Source organism: Talpa occidentalis, unplaced genomic scaffold, assembly GCF_014898055.3.
Source record: "Talpa occidentalis isolate TD23 unplaced genomic scaffold, MPIMG_talOcc4v2.1 talOcc4.3, whole genome shotgun sequence".
In the NCBI taxonomy this organism is placed as follows: domain Eukaryota; kingdom Metazoa; phylum Chordata; class Mammalia; order Eulipotyphla; family Talpidae; genus Talpa; species Talpa occidentalis.
In genome coordinates this window covers 45,878,408-45,895,095 of record NW_023603184.1, presented here as the reverse complement: position 1 = coordinate 45,895,095, position 16,688 = coordinate 45,878,408, and the positions used below count along the sequence as shown (strand labels likewise).

General features: G+C 37.3%; 1 long non-coding RNA gene across 1 annotated transcript in view; it reads left to right on the top strand.

Moving 5' to 3' along the window:
* The window catches only part of LOC119254707 (uncharacterized), an 847,730-nt gene that overhangs the window by 905 nt on the left and 830,137 nt on the right, over positions 1 to 16,688 (top strand). The gene's annotated exons all lie outside the window — the stretch shown is intronic.

The window sequence follows — 16,688 nt, the reverse complement described above, 5'->3', positions numbered from 1 at the left end:
GATCAGTCTGCCTGTTGTGGGAAGGTGGGCAAACATTATTTGACGTGGTTATGAATTAATTGGATGCATTTTCTTCTGAGAAAATGAGCTAGCTTGTAAGATTGCATTTAGTGTGTTTTTAGTTAACAGATCTATCTTTGTAAAACCCAAACAAAACTCTGTTCTGTTGATTCAAGTCCCCTTGCCTTAGTGTTGTTAATCTATATATGTTATCATCCCTGACATTTCTTGGCTATACACGTTTCTTAGCCAAAATTCTAAGAAATGATAATAAAGGAAAACATTTATAACACGTTAACATACCCTAGATATTCGCTGGTATTGCTTGCATGTCGTCTCATGAGAAGTTTTATGAGAGAATAATAAGGAATAATTTAGCCAATTGAGTTGAAATGACATGAAAATGTTCTTCAGAAGACACATGTTCCATATGCACGTTAGAGACCCAGTACCTGTGAGTCATCATCAAGTCCAAAAGTAAGGTTTTAAAGGAGTTTGCAGTGAGCAGTGAATTAAACAGAGGACACAGGTTTCTGTGACTGTTTTTACAAGCAGCTTTTTTTTTTTTTATTGTGTTACTCTTCAAAAGTTAGTGTCTCTTTTCATTCCCTTCTCGAAGTGCCTGTAAGCCACAACTTGCTTTGACAACATTTGTATCTTGATATGGTGACCTCAGTTTTGATGTGGGCTTGTGGCAGATGACTTTAGACAGACATAGGTTTGTACTTAAAAGTCAAGGTGTACCATGGCATTAAGGATTTTCCAGCTTGACCTGCTAGGTACTGTCACCTCTGACAACTCTGGGAATGCTCTGAGCAAAAGGACCATGTGTGAACTTGTCTGCTGCCTCTTGAAAGGAAGAGGAACTTGTCATTCATATTTAATATATCCAGTCCCTTTTATTGCTTGATGAAGACTTGATTCATGACAAATATTTAACACAGATATTTTTTACATTGCTTCCAGCTCCCATTAATGTCTTTGGTTTCTACTTTGGCTGTTCTTAAGATAAGTTGATGATAGATGCCACAGTCTGCTCTACAGTAATAAATGCACCAAGACAATACTTTACTTTTTACCACTTCACACTTTTATTCATTTGCAACCTTGGAATAAATTTGCTCATATTACTTTCTCCATGCTGCTGTGGCGACTGATGGTTCAATCCCAGGTGTTGCTATTGCTTCTAGTAATATCAGATGATCAGAAGCAGTTAGGAAGGGTGAGGGTACATAATTTTTTTTTTTATTATTTCAGATGTCAGGAATATGTTTGGAATGGAATCTTGGAGAAAGAGAGAACACTATCTTTTTGTTTTTCTTTTATAAATGATGACCAATTCAGCAAGCAACTTAAGAGATCAAAACTTTTACTCTTCTGTAGAGGTGAAAAGTTATTTAATTTAGTTGTTAAACTAGCTTTTTCATTCATTGTCTCCCTCACTCCACCTTCTTCCTGTTGTATATCTGTGAGGTGGGTTAAGAGTTAGGCAGTTGCTTGCACATTATTGATCACCATTTAGTGCTGTTTTACTGAGAGAGAATCAATTTTAATTTATTTGAAACTAGAGGTGATGATTTCTTGGTCACCATATTTTTCTCTAGTCACTAACTTTTAAAATTTTGATATACATTATTCCCCCGTACATCCAATATCCTTTCCTGCGTAGCTTGGTGGTGGTGGTATTTTTGAAATAAAGACAATGAGTACTCTGAATTAACTTCAAGAAGTGAATTATGTTTAGTGCTTTTAGATCACACACAAGTCAATTCTCAGCAAAAGTGGGATAAGGTTGATAGTAAAGTCCACTTATATTTTTCCATGTGCATGACAGCTTCACATATTATGCTGACCAAGGCAAAAGGAAAAAAGAAATAAAATACAAGCCAAACTTATAAGATTTCATGAAATGCAAACAGGTGTTGAACACTGGGAAAACCATGCAGTTATACTCCCAAACTGATTTTCCCCAAATTGCCTTGGATTACAGACTCTCTCTAACAATGACACATTGTATGCACCCTTCGGGGCCACAGTGAATGATAGCTGTAAATTAGGATGAAGAGAAGAAAACACTCTACTGATTCAATATTGAGGAGAATTAGGATCCAGATGGTGAAGCTTTTTATAGCACTATACTGGATGGTGTTATAAGCTTCTATGGCTACTGCCTTATTATATTCTCTTTGCTAAAATGCAGTTTATTGTTGCAAGTCATCTTATAAATCTAGGAAAATAAATTTCCTCTCCATTGTAAATTTCCCATCTTGTACTAATTTATTTTTAATCCTTAATCCTTAGTTTTTCTTCCAGTCAATTTCCAAATTCAATTAAAAGTAGATAATGTGATTTGCTGTTATATTTGTTTTAATTTTAAGGTGATGTGTCTTCTCTTTCACTCTTTTTTCCTGATTGATATCTTTCTATCTTTATGGATACATTTGAAAAGTATAGGAGACTATTTGGGCATGGACACTGAATGCGCTATGAGGTTTCCCTCTGACCTTCTGCATGCCTCTAGTGTCGGGCAAACTTCTCTAATTATCTTGTTCTGTAAAAACAGTTCTGATGAGGACTGATAAAGGAGTTGAAGATGTTTTCTTGTTCAACATTTTAGATTTGCATCTTCTAAGGGATCATTTTTTCTCCTCTCTGTACTCCAGTGAGAATCTCATTGCCTCCAACCTTTGGGGCAATAGAGACATCTCCGCTCAGCCAGACATATGGGGAGTAAGCCCCCTAGTGGTGATGAGGAGTAATTGTGCTATTGTTAGCTAAGCCTGACAGGTTAGTGGACAGGATATTGCTATTTTTCTGTTATATTTTAAAGGGGTATTTGGCTTTGTGAAAGCTTCCTTTAATAGTATTATTTTTTGCTTTTCAAATAAATTATTTAGCCACAAGTACAAATGTCTTTGCTTTATATCTCATTTTTTCTAACTTTTGAAATCTATCTCATATCAAAGTTTTGCTTCTTGTCAGCATATTCAAAATATGTTTGTTATTTTTAATGCATTTAATAAAACATATTTCATTAATGTACTTATTAGAGTATCACAATACTTCAATGAGAAAAAAAATTCATAAACAAAGCAATAAAGTGACATGTTTCCCCCGGGGTATTTATAATGCATTTTTGAATAACTAATATACAAAAATAGTTAAAGATATCTATGTGTTCATGCTTGAGGAAACCATTTATATATCTACTGATATAGATCTATGAAGACAATAAAAGAAAAATATATGCAGATATAAATATAAATATATGTCTTTGTTATATATCAAATTAGAGTTAGTAGGTGTCATTCTTACGCCCCTTTAAGACTCAAAGGTAGCTGAACAATTACCAACACTGCAGCAGCAAATGCCTTATTTTCTTATTCACTTTCAGTATTTCTTTTCCATTGTACTGTGGCTCAGTGCTGGTATTAGCATGGGAGATTTATTTCTTCATTGGAAACAACTCTTTGGAAGGCTTGTGGCTGAAGGCGTGCCTTTGGGAGCTGGTGTTCTCTATGTGCAAGTGAGAAAGCTTGTGCAAATAAAGGGCATGGTTAAGTTAGGTTATTTCCAATTTAGAAGAAATAGGTACAGGTGGGGAAAATTAAGTTAAACCAGGGTTTGTTTACTCTGAGCTCAAGAAAAACAAATACAAGAGATGAGTGGCAGATATTTTGGTAATTTCTTTAATTCACTCTTTAATTATTATTAATGATTATTAAATGGTTGCTTACTTATTATTATGTGATCGGAAGCAGTAAGGAAGATTGAGGATGCGCAATTATTTTTTTATGTCCATTGTGAGGTTTATGTTGAAAGAAATCTTGGAGAAAAGGAAAATGCTATCTTTTTGTTTTTCTGTTAAAAATGCCCAATTCAGCAAGTGCAATAAAACCTCCACTGTATTTGAAAGCCTGTTGGCTAGTATCAAATGTGTATATTTTCTTTCTAGGTCTTGAATTCAGTTTTCTTCTAGGCATACCTCATTTTATCCACGCTGGTCTTCACCTGTACTCATTTATTTGGGCATACAACTAGTATAAACTAGTAACTCTTTTGCCCACTGTAGGGTAAGGAAAAATGTCAGGCTTTTCTGCCCTCCCGCCATCAGGATAGATGATGGATCCTTGCGGGGTCCTGAATGCATGCCTGATGGTGGCCACCTGGAGTAGGGTGTGGGCATAGGTAGATGGGATTTACTTGGGCTAAGACTGGGCTTTTAAGGGCAGCTTCACGGGGACACCAACAGAAGCCAAGAAGCTAAGAACGAACAGAAGTCGAGAAAAAGAAGCAGAGATCACCGGAGAGCCCAGATCTTGCTGGGGGCTGGGAGGACTCCAGCCTCCTGGCCCCCTCCAGCACCCCTGCCTGCTGTGTACCGGGTAAATCCCAATAAAAAGACCTGCAAAAAGCCACTTAGGACTCTGACTCCTCCTTTACCCGGTCTGCAAGGGATCAGAAAACCTGCACCGTGCCCATTCCTGCCTCTACACCCACATTATTTTTAAAAATAGCAGAAAGATGTCGTTATGAAGGTTTTTCTTCCAACAAAGTCATGTCTAGTTGAAGTATGAATACAAACAGAAATTAGTAATTCTTTTTTTTTTAGAAATTAGTAATTCTTGATTTAATCTCAATAAGTTATCACGTAAGGCTCACTTCACTTGTTTGAGAACTAAATGATAACATAAAGTTCAAATATCTTATTTCACTTATTACCCTTGAAGTAGAATCAAGTATAATAAAGACATTCTATTCATCAAGGATCAGCTCCCATGTCATTGTAAGGGACTACAAATACATATTAAAAGTTTCAATAGAATAGGTAATCGTCTTGAATATTCCAACCTCTAAAACTTTCCCAATAAAAATAAAGTGTTCCTGAAAATTATTAAAAACTTTACAATTCATCTATGCATTGTTATTTGAGATTTTCTTGGGTGTCAGTGATGGGAAGTACAATCTTAATTGAAATTTGCTTTCATTTTCATAATCCATTGTTCCTCTCCTTGTATGTCTCTAAACTGGAACTCAGTGAGATATTTTGCTAGATGCATACAGTACTGTAATAATTTTAGTATATTTCAAGATATGGCTAGTAACAATTATTCTCCCACAAAAAATAGGGAAGAAAAGGTAGAGCCCATTATGAAACATGACCTTAGGGGTATGAAACATTGCAAAAGAGGTAATGTTCTTTGCATCCTTTTGCTCTCTCTCTCTCTCTCTCTCTCTCTCTCTCTCTCTCTCATCTCTACCTCTATTTCTGTGTCTATTTCGCAACTTTCCTCTGCATCCCTTCTTCTTTCCTTCTACTTGTCCCCTCCCCCTCCATCAATGCAATGTCCTTGTTTAAACTCTCAATTTTCCATTTAAGGATCTGAAAATCCCTAGTCATCATTCATTCCTTGAATGGTGATGCATTCGGTTAATTATTTTCCACATTGTCCTTTAAATGTATGTAAATTAGACTTTTGATGAATTAGAATATCTTACTGATTCTCTGCATACATCACACCAGGGTAAAAAAAATCAAATCAACCTGTTTAAGAAACAGGGTATTTTTGGAACTTCATCATTTGCTTCAGAGACTGAGGACATCTGAGGACTACTGGCTTCAAGTGTATGTCTTCAGGGGCAAAGTCGCCCGCAATCTTTTCAGAAAGACCTTCCTTAGTTTATACTTAGTTTTGAAAAAAAGTTATCTACCTACATGTGTCAGCTGAAGATGTGAATGTGCAGATGTTGCGATGTAAACTCTCCTATTCTCTAACAAGTATTCCAAGGGGGCATTTATTTATTTATGAATTATACATATGCATTTGCTTTTATAGCACAATTTGCTATTATCATTCTTGTTATTTAATTAGAGGCAATAAAGTGAAATCTTACATTTACAGCAACAAAGATTGCTAGATTATTTTTATGTTAACTCTTAAAATACCTAGCTATAGTAACAATATCATGCTTTTCTTTAAATTTAGACTTTATAATCCATTATTTGTTCCTCATGACTGTTTTTTTTAGTTTTACTCTTATCACTGCTTTTTGAATCCTTTAAGTCCCTTAAAGTCTCTTTAAATGTAACAACATAAAAATAGTATTTCCAATACAAAAAGAAAAATAATATACACAATGCTGCTTCACATTCTATATTGCATTGCAATGAATGGTGATATGAAATTTATTTGATTAAGTCCAAATAAGAACCTTGAGGGTACGTGGGGTTATCAATTTCCCTCACAGTCTCACACACATCTGTGAAGGGGTAAATGGGACATTGTCCTCATGCCAGGACTCTGATGTAACATATCGGTGGGAGTGCTGAGTCTTTAGCTCAGAACTTGAGAAATAAAAAAAGTTAATCAGTTAAGGGGACCCCTTATACAGCTACAGGTTGTTTTAGTTCTTCTTAATTAAGACTCTGGGGAGTATAGAATGGCTCACAGGAATTTTAAAAATCCTCGTCATTCTTTCTGACTTCACTGACCACTGGTCCATTGTCCAGGCTCCAGGATGTGGACACAGGGTTCACATTTGCACTTTTTTTTTTTTTTTAAAGATCTATCTATCTATCTATCTATCTATCTATCTATCTATCTATCTATCTATCTACCTACCTACCTATATCTATATAGGCCAGAGGTGCAGGGAGAGATTCACCAGAGACAGAGTGGGGAACAGAACAGGCAGACTGACAAAATACACTGCTGAGGGGAGCAGTGGGCAAGACAGGAGAGGTCTGCTGTGCCGCATGTGGGTAGATCCCTGGCCGGGGATGGCACTCATGCTGCAGTGCCTGGTGATATAGTGCTGAGACTTTAATTCCTGTGCCACCAGGGAGGCCCAAGGTTCAGATTTGTAGTAACATGTGACTGAAGTATCTGAAATTTCTGGATTCCCCTTACTTTAGTATCATTTCAATAAATGGAATGCATCCTTCAGTATCTGACTTAAGTTTAAAAAAATCTACTGAGAAGACCATTAAAAGGACACATTTTCCCACATAAAGGGTACATCAACTATTCTCATGTATATTATAAAAAAGATTTGAGGAGGAAAAAGACAAAGATTTGAGGAATAGTTGTAATTTTGCCTTTGTTTACGTCCCTCAGGGGGGAAAATAATTTTTTAAAAGATTTGAAATCTTTTCTATATTTTCTGCCTTATAACTTAAAGGCTAATAAGAATAAGAGTTACTCTCATGCATATAGCCATTGACTGTATACAAAACACTTAGGGGCATTTTGTGTGTTATTCTCTTCTGCAAATGTCCTAAGGTTTAAGGCTGTTTCACATAACCAGTGTTATTAAAATCTTCATAATAAGAGTTTCCTGACTTTTTTTTTTTTTAATGTAGCTCTGCAGTAACCTACTATGGTGATTTCCTGACTTAACATTACTGGGATGGGGCACAGGAGTTCATATTTTTGTCTAATAATCCATATAATCTTTCACAGAAGACTGACAAACACTGAAGTAGCTCTTTGTTCAATAGCCTAGTGCATGGTAGATGCCTGAGTTTTTAAAACTGTATTTCACCTTGTCAGCTCCGACCTGCTGAGACCTATTTAAACCTTGAGTCTTTGCTCTGATTCAATCAGATTAACCACTCAACCCTGTGTCATCAATGAATCTTGGGAATCTACTATGAAGACTCAATTACATCTATGACTTGAGAGGACGGAGTTCAACAGATTGTCAGAAAGTGTCTGTAGGGTAAGGAAAAATGTCAGGCTTTTCTGCCCTCCCACAATCAGGATAGATGATGGATCCTTGCGGTCCTGAATGCATGCCTGACGGCGGGCACCTGGAATAGGGTGTGGGCATAGGTAGATGGGATTCACCTGGGCTGAGACTAGGCTTTTAAAGGCACCATCACGGGGACACCAGTAGAAGCCAAAAGAGAAGCCGAGAGAGAAGCAAGAGAAGCAGAAGCTGAGAGAAGGCCGGAGAGCCCAGAAAGAAGACCTACTGGGGGCTGGGAGGCTGGGAGGCTGGCAGCCCCCAGCCCCCCTGCCTGCCTTGTACCTGGTAATTCCAGTAAAAAGACCTACAAAAAGCCACTAAGGACTCTGACTCCTCCTTCACCTGGTCTGCTGGATCAGAAAACCTGCACTGTGTCAGTCCTGACCTTACAGTGTCCTTACAGTTTGGCATTGAAACAACAATTCACATTTATTGCCATCCCTGCTTAAGCTGTCAGTCCATCTAATGAAGCATCCTTATTACATATGCTTTGAAATTATTGGTTAGCATCTGTAGGGGAAGTATCAGGCTTTTCTGCCCTCCCGCCATCAGCATTGATGATAGATCCCCACTGTCCTGAATGCATGACTCATGGTGGCACCTGGAGTGGGACGTGGGCATGCGTAGGTGGGTACACCTGGGCTGAGACTGTTCTTATAAGGATGGCGCAGCAGAGGACGGAGGAGTGTGGCTGAGTATGGCGACAACGAAGAGCGGAGAACATGAAGACAACATGGCTGCTAGAACCGGTAAAGAACCTACTGGGGATGGGTTGGTTGCATTACAGCACCTGTCTCAACTGAGAATCCTATCTTTATTGAAATCATTCTCTCTTAAAATTAGTAAAGTGCTTGTAGCAGCGGGGAAGGCCAGAGCAGCATCTCTGTGATCCTGTGCAGGTGGGCAAAGGAGTCCTGGAGCCCTTGGGGGCTTTTCAGGCTTTTATTGTCATTTTACCAGGCACACGGCAGGCAGGGTGTGGGGGCCAGGAGGCTGGCAGGCCTCCTGGGCTTGCAAATCTTCACTCTTTCTGGGCTCTCCGGCTCTCTCGTGGCCTCGTTCTCTCTCTTCTACTTCCCTTTCTGCTGCTCCTCTTCTGATGGTTGGGCTTCCTCTCTGTCGCCTGTTCTCCTCTCATCTCTTTCCCTTCTACTCTTATAAGCCAGTCTCAGCACAGGTGTGCCCACCTCTACATGCCCACACCCTACTCCAGGTGCCTGCCATCAGGCAGGCATGTAATCTAATGATGTGAGGGCGGAAAAGCCTGATACTTTTTACTTACCCTAGTGACACAATTAAAAAAAATGTTTTGTTGGCATGATTTCATATAAATGCTTATAAGCTTCTAATAATCACTGCTTTTATGAAACCTTTACAAACTCTGTGCACAATATACCATTATCAAATTTTAGGTTGGGGTAGGTGTTAAACTTACAAATTTATTTTTCCTGATCATTGGTCATTCTCTGGGATTTCAGAATAATTGCTAAGGGTAATTTTGCTGCCTCACCTGTTGAGCATTTTTACTCAGGTATGTGTTCTGTGAACTGCCTCCCTAACTCATGTTAATTTTAATCTTGACTGGCCTACATACGTTTGCCAGTTATGGTACAAATGATTTTTGTTTTAAATTGGAAGCAAAGATTTGTTTGATAATTTGGCTTTTAGGTTTTATTAAATATTATATCATCAGTCTCTAAGGCAGTAAAGCTGTCTCTTTCTTAACCTTGTTTTTGCTACTTATGTATCTAAATTAGTATTTTATATTATTTTTAGGGATCACTTACCCTTGATGAAAAATATGTTGATCGTTTTTTCTGTTTATATATTTTTTCATTTCAAGATCTGCATGAGTACTAAAATTTTGTACTTATGTCATTTAACATAATATATAGACCATTTGACCTAACATTCAGCTAAGACTATAGCATAAATATCTTAGGATTCCTTGGTATAATAACTTTGATGAATATGATTGTATATTTTATGCAAATGATAACTTTGATTAATAAAATAAAATATTTGGGGGATATTACATAACTGCTAGAGTAGTGAGTTCAAAACTTGACATTTATTTGATTCTGACGTTTAATATTTTAGAGTTCATTTTAGAAGACATCTTGAAGTATAATCATAATTGTTCAAAAAAATTAAGCACTGAAAGGTGAAATCATAATCATCTACAACTGAATAAAATTACTGTATGTTGCCAATAGATAAATGTTACATTTTGTGAGTTTGCTTTTTTAATGTAAAATCTTCTGAGTGAGAGGTATCTGGTATTCATATTAATTAAAAAAATCCAAACCCTGTTATAAATTACAAGAAAGATAACAATAACATCCAGCAAGTATAGCCAATCCTGGTATACTGGGTTGCTTCAAAAATACATTGCTGTGTTTTTTTCCCCCCCTGTGTCTGTTCCCTGGGGAAAACTGAGGCAATCTTTTTAGGTTGATGAATATTTGATTTGTTTCCAGTTGTATTTGCTGTTTGCTTTTGGGAAGAAAGATCTGGAATGTGGGTAGGGAAGTATCAAGGGAGTTGGAGTAACTATCGTGTGGACTTATACACTGAATAGTATATGATGTTTCAAAACAAACCTTTTTCTCTAAATAACCTCTTAGTGTTAGTATTTTCTTCTTGGATGAGGCAAAGCAACATATTGAAATTTTCATCTTCATTTTTTTAATAACACAATGGACCATGGTGATGGACATTGAATGATTTGGTGGTGAGTGCACTATTTGGCAATATTGATGAGGGTATCCTAATGTTACCTCAATTAAAACAAAATTAAAAAAAAATCATAAGCTGTGAGAACATGGAAAGTTTGGCTTACTTTAAATATACTCTTTAGGGACTATTTAAAGGCCGCTAGTATTCTGATTTTGATGGACTCAAACAAGTTTCTTTGCCATAATCTTCTCAAAGAAGCCCAATTAGGAATCTTCTTTAGGGCAAGGAAAAAGAAAAGGCATAAAAGTTTTTGTATGATACCAAGCATAAGGTTTATTTTATAGGAGTGGAGAGTGAGCAAGTGAGAGAAACTTCTTTCACTTCCTTGTTTTAGCTCTAGGTTTTGCCTAATCTAAATCTCTTTGTTGACTGAGGAAAGCGGTGGATAATGTAGGTAAAATAAAACGCACACACGCACACACACATACACATCGCAGCTTGGAGAATGAATCTAAGATTTTGATTCAAGAACTTAACACCTAGGGCCTCCCCGGTGGCACAGCGGTTGAGTGCTGGGTTGTGAAGCTGCCCGCAGCCTCTGCAGCGCCGGTTCGATCCCCGGCTGCTCCCCGGCCACCGGAGGAGGGTCCCACAGCAGACCTCTCCTGCCACCCGCTGCTCCCCTCAGCAGTGTACTTGGGTCCTTCTGCCTGCTCTGCTCCCCGCTCTGTCTCTGGTGAATTCTCTCACCCTCCCATGCTTCTGACTGTACCCAGTGCTTGTATAAATAATAAATAAATTAAAAAAAAAATAAATACACTTTAAAAAAAAAGAACACCTATATTGTCATTCTGCAGAAGTTTGGGGAATACAGATCAGAGCAGAATTCAGATGAAGTGCTCACACTACATTATGAGTTACAGGATGTGAAGGCTGAGCTAATATGACATCTGAAAGACGTAATGAAGAGAGTCAACAAATGACTCACATGACTGTCTCACACACCCCAGTACTCAAGATGCTATTTTTTTATTTTTAAAAAAAATGCCTGCCAGAATAAAAGAGTATAATATCTTAACTTTTCTTTCTTCCCAGTTCTCTACATCACTCCCCTTTTTCTATCACTATGTTGCAAAACCAATTGTTGACCAGACAAATGTGGCCACACTAGAAAGAAACCAGGATAGGGAGTGCCATTGTTTCTGAACTTTACCTTTACATGGAGGATTCTGTGCTTTGCATTTTGTGCACGTTGTCTGTTTCCATCATCAAAACAATGCCACGAAGCTGGATCAATGAATATTCCCTTCTAGAGATAAGGAAATTGAGGTCCTAGAGAATTCAAAGGATATCACAAAAAACCTGACCAGAAAATGTTAACTTCAGTGATAGCTGGCAAGAATCTAGGACACTAGATATTCCTTCATCCTTTCATCTATCCCCAATCTACTACTTTCATTTATGACAGGTACACTTCAGTGAATTTGTACTAACTAGTCCTAGACTTTTGTCCCAAATCCCATGAAGAGGTGGTAGAGTATGATGTTTGGATTTAGCCATATGGTTTACATCTTGCTTCTATGATCAGCTGGGTGATCTTAAGTAAGTTACTATACCTCTGTATGTGTGTATGTTTCCTCATTTGCAAAACAGGATGATACTACAATAATAAAATAAAAAATAATAAATGGAAAAAACCCATAGTTGCCGAATTGTTTTCCTTATTTCCAGTGTTAGAATAATCCTGTATTTGTAGAGCATGTGACATTGACAATTCTGCATGAGATGGTAGGGCTATAGAGAAGAATACAGCATGGTCCCTGAGCTCAGAAACTTGGACAAATGACAAAGTAATTGGAAATAAAACATGCAGATGCTGTAACAGAAGAATGAATAGAAGATAACATGGTTGTAAATACCCATTCTAACAGAAGGTTTCACAGTGGTTGTACCTACAGTCTTGAAAGTTTTTAAAGATTTAATGTATTTACTTTTGCATAGAAGAACAGGAGTGAAGGCTAGAGATGGGTGGGGAGGGGGTGAGAGGATTCACCAGAGACAGTGGGTAACAGAACAGACAGACTGACTGAAATACACTGCTGAGGGGAGCAGGGGGCAAGACAGGAGAGGCCTGCTGCGCCATGTGGGTCAGCTTCCTGGCCGGGGCTTGAACTCAGGCCATTATGGAGGGCTGCAGGCCCTTTGAGATACTAATGTTAAGACTTAACCCCTAGGCCATCAGGGAGACCCTATCAATCGTGATTTTGAAGAAGAAATTCTAAAGATTATATGAAAGGTATCCCAGCTTTTAGGAGAAATGCAATGCTATGGAGATATTAAAACAAAAATATTATTTTTTAAAAATAGGTAAAGAGTGAATGGAAGACTGGCATGAAGGAGAGCAAAGATGAGCTAGGATAGGGTTCTGTGAGAGATTAGCAAGTGCCAAAATGTAGTGAAATTCCAACTTATACTAAGAAATTTTAGTGAATTTTTAAGCCAGTGAGGGAATCTGGTTCAAAGTTTTCTCAAAGCAATAATGGACTGTGACAACTTTAATTGTAATTCTGCCAAAGATGCCAGTTTTCCAAAAATGTATCATCTTCCTGCAATTAAAAATAACTGGATTTCTTCTTACTAGGATAAAGTTGTTATTCTCTATTAATGCTCTTAGGGATTCTCTATAGGAAAAGGAAAACAAAGGGTAGAATAATTTTAAACTGACAAAGAATAAGACTCCTCCAAGGAGGTGTTACAAAATGCATCATTACTCAGAGTCAGTCTGGCAAGTGATAAATTATTCTATCCTTTCTCAATAGTGAATTATACTAATAATATTCCAACTTTATTCAAATCCTAAAAGTTGGTTCTGTGGAGAGTGGCTCACACTACTTTCCATAGCTATTCTAAACTCTGTGGCTGATATTTAAAAACAAATATTAAAAATAAAATCAATGTAAAATATGAAATGTAATATCATTTAGAAAACTAAATAATTTTAGCCTGATAAAATAATAGAGGAGAATAAAATTCATTCCATTTTTTTATTTTTGTAGATTGACTAAAAAATCCTTGTTCTTCAGAATTTTGGTAATATCTATGTGGACGCATATTCACTAAGAAACATGCTTACACCTATATATTAAGAATTTAATTTTCCTCACTTTCTCACAATTCCCTCCTTTTCCCTAAAGAATGTTCTAATTGAAAAGACAAGTAGGGCCTCCTCAGTGGCGCAGCGGTTGAGCGTTGAGCGCTGGGTTGCGAAGCTGCCCGCAGCCTCCGCGGCACCAGTTCAATCCCCGGCTGCTCCCCTGCCACCAGAGGAGGGTCCCACATGGCATGCAGACCTCTTCTGCCGCCCGCTGCTCCCCTCAGCAGTGTACTTTGGTCTTTCTGCCTGCTCTGCTCCCCGCTCTGGCTCTGGTGAATTCTCTCACCCTCCCGCGCTTCTGACTGTACCCAGTGCATGTATAAACAAACAAATTAATTAATTAAAAAAAAAAAAAAAGAAAAGACAAGTAGAAGTGAATTTTGCACTATGACTTCTACATGGCTATGAATCTGGGATTGTTGGCTTAATGAGATTTTGAAAAGTCACTGAAGAGTGCTGACTTTCTAATTCCTTGCCTAAAAAGTATATACAATAGTATGACGATATAGTTAAACCTCTTGCTGAAATAGCAAAAATATTCAGGTACTAATTGACCCTGGATCCTACCAAAGGCTTGCTTAAATATTCATACTATCATATATATTCATAATCTAGTTTATCTGAGAAATTCTGAATAAATTTAAAATGGTCATGATCACTAAAATTAATTGATGAATGCTATACATGATTTAGTTTAAAAATAAAGTGATATTGTCACAATGAACAGGATATACTTTCCTGATTTCTTGGGCAATGAATTCCTTGAAACCTGGATATTGTCTTATTCATCTTTAGATTCTCAACATGTGGCACCTTGACCAAGACACATAGTAAGTATAAAATGTATATTTTTGAGTGAATTTTTTTAAATGACATTTATCACAGAAACTATCTTCATTAAATCATATAGCATCTAAGCATGTTGTTCACCTCAATGATTGAACATCAAAACAATGATTTATTTTTTAATCGTAATTTACCGCTGTATGAAAATGATGCAGGTTAAGTCTGTCATCCCTTTCATTAACATTTTTATAAGAAATTAAGTGGAACTTCCATATAGAAATGCTTCAATGATCATAGGAAATTTATACTTGTATATGGTTTGATTTCTATTTTTGTTGTTTGTTTTGTATTACTTTCAGACATTCAGACATGAAACCAGACATGCCATCTGCTTTAGCTAAGGTTACAGATTTCACTCTGTATACAAATATGAGAATGGCTTTCTGATTCATTGTATAATGAGAAATCAAGATATAATGGAATAGATAGAACATGACTCATTTCCAGATAATTTTAAGTTGAAGGTTAATCCTAGAAGTTCCAAAAATGTCTCTCGGCAGTGACATAGTAAATGGATTCCAACATGAATGTTTTAAAGCTACATCCAACTTGTTCCCTGAAGTGCAGAGAATCATGCCTATATAGAAACTGATTTGTCTCACCTCCACTCAGCAAATCCATTTGCTATAGTTCAACAAATGTTTGAAAATTACCGACTGCATAAAGTTTCTGCATGTATTTATTTCTCCACAAGTTGACTGTACTTCTTTTATCTATGCTTTAGATTTCTCATCTACAAAATGTAACCCCTGGAATAATTGAATGTTAAGATTCTCTCTAGTTCTAATCCCCAATCTCTTAAGTCTGTGATTAATCCCACTATTCTGATAATGCTATTTTTATTGTTCTAAATTTTCACCTTTGAACTTTCTGCAAGATCATTCATAGCTCTCATTTTTATGTCTTCTAATCAGTGTAAGTCTTACTATAAAGCCTAATGTCTGAACAACCTCTGATAAACTGAACTTCTTCACAGCCAGAGCCCAGTCTGCAAGTCATTGTCAAGTGACATGTGAGTTACATAATTACCTGGAGAGAAGTGAAACTAGGTGACCATGAGTCAAAGACAGTTTGAAAAATAGCTTATGCAACCATAGGACATTGATGTTACAGACAGTTTTCTAATAATCTAGTTCAGTGATTCTTAACTCTTAGTGTTTCTCAGCTATACAGAGAGGTTGTCTTCAAATATAAAGTGCTAGCTCTCGGCCTAGATTTTCCGACTCAGTGAGTCTAGGTAGTGCCTGATAATTTGTGTTTTTAACAATCTTCTAGTGTTTATGCTGATGCTGGTAGAAAGCCATCCTTTAGGAGTCACTCTCTTACTAGGGACACATTCTCGTGGTCCAAGTCCAAAGTTACACAGCAGGTTAATACCAAATTAGGTGCAAAATATTTTCATGATACAATACCTAGCCTAGAGTTTTGTTTGTTTTTAAAGATTTATTTTATTTATGTATCCAAGAACTGGGGTATAGGTCAGAGGTGTGTGTGTTGGCGGGGGAGCGGGGGTGGAGTGAGAGGGTTTATCAGAGACAGAATTGGTGGGGCAGAACGGGCAGATCTAGTGAAATATACTGCTGAGGGGAGCAGCCGCTGAGACAGGAGTGGTCTGCTGCACCATGTGGGTGAGCTCCCTGCCTCTCCTGCTGCAGTGGCTGCAGATAGCTTCTTTGTGTTGAGACTAAACCTCTTGCACCACCCAGGAGGCCTCGGTCTAGTGTTTTTTCACATTATATTAGTGCTTCTGCTGATGTATTTTGTGGAACATTACTCTATCAGATAGAAAGTGTACATTCAACTAGATAGTATCTATTTGCATTATAGTTATATTTTATAAGATATTCTTCATTTGTAGATATGATTATTCAAAATATTATAACTGAAATAAATGTTTATATATAAATATATATATATATCTGTATATGGCTAAGAAATACCCGCGTGTGTGCATTTATTCACACGTGACTAAGAAGTATCCCTATGGGTGTGGGTGTGTACATATTTTTTAATCTTTATCCAACCATCTGTCAGCAGTCACTTATTTGCTAATTTTTTTTTTAAAGATTTATTTTATTTTATTTTATTTATTTATACAAGCACTGGGTACAGTCAGAAGTGCGGGAGGGTGAGAGAATTCACCAGAGCCAGAGCGGGGAGCAGAGCAGGCAGAAGGACCGAAGTACACTGCTGAGGGGAGCAGCGGGCGGCAGGAGAGGTCTGCGCGCCATGTGGGACCCTCCTCCGGTGGCCGGGG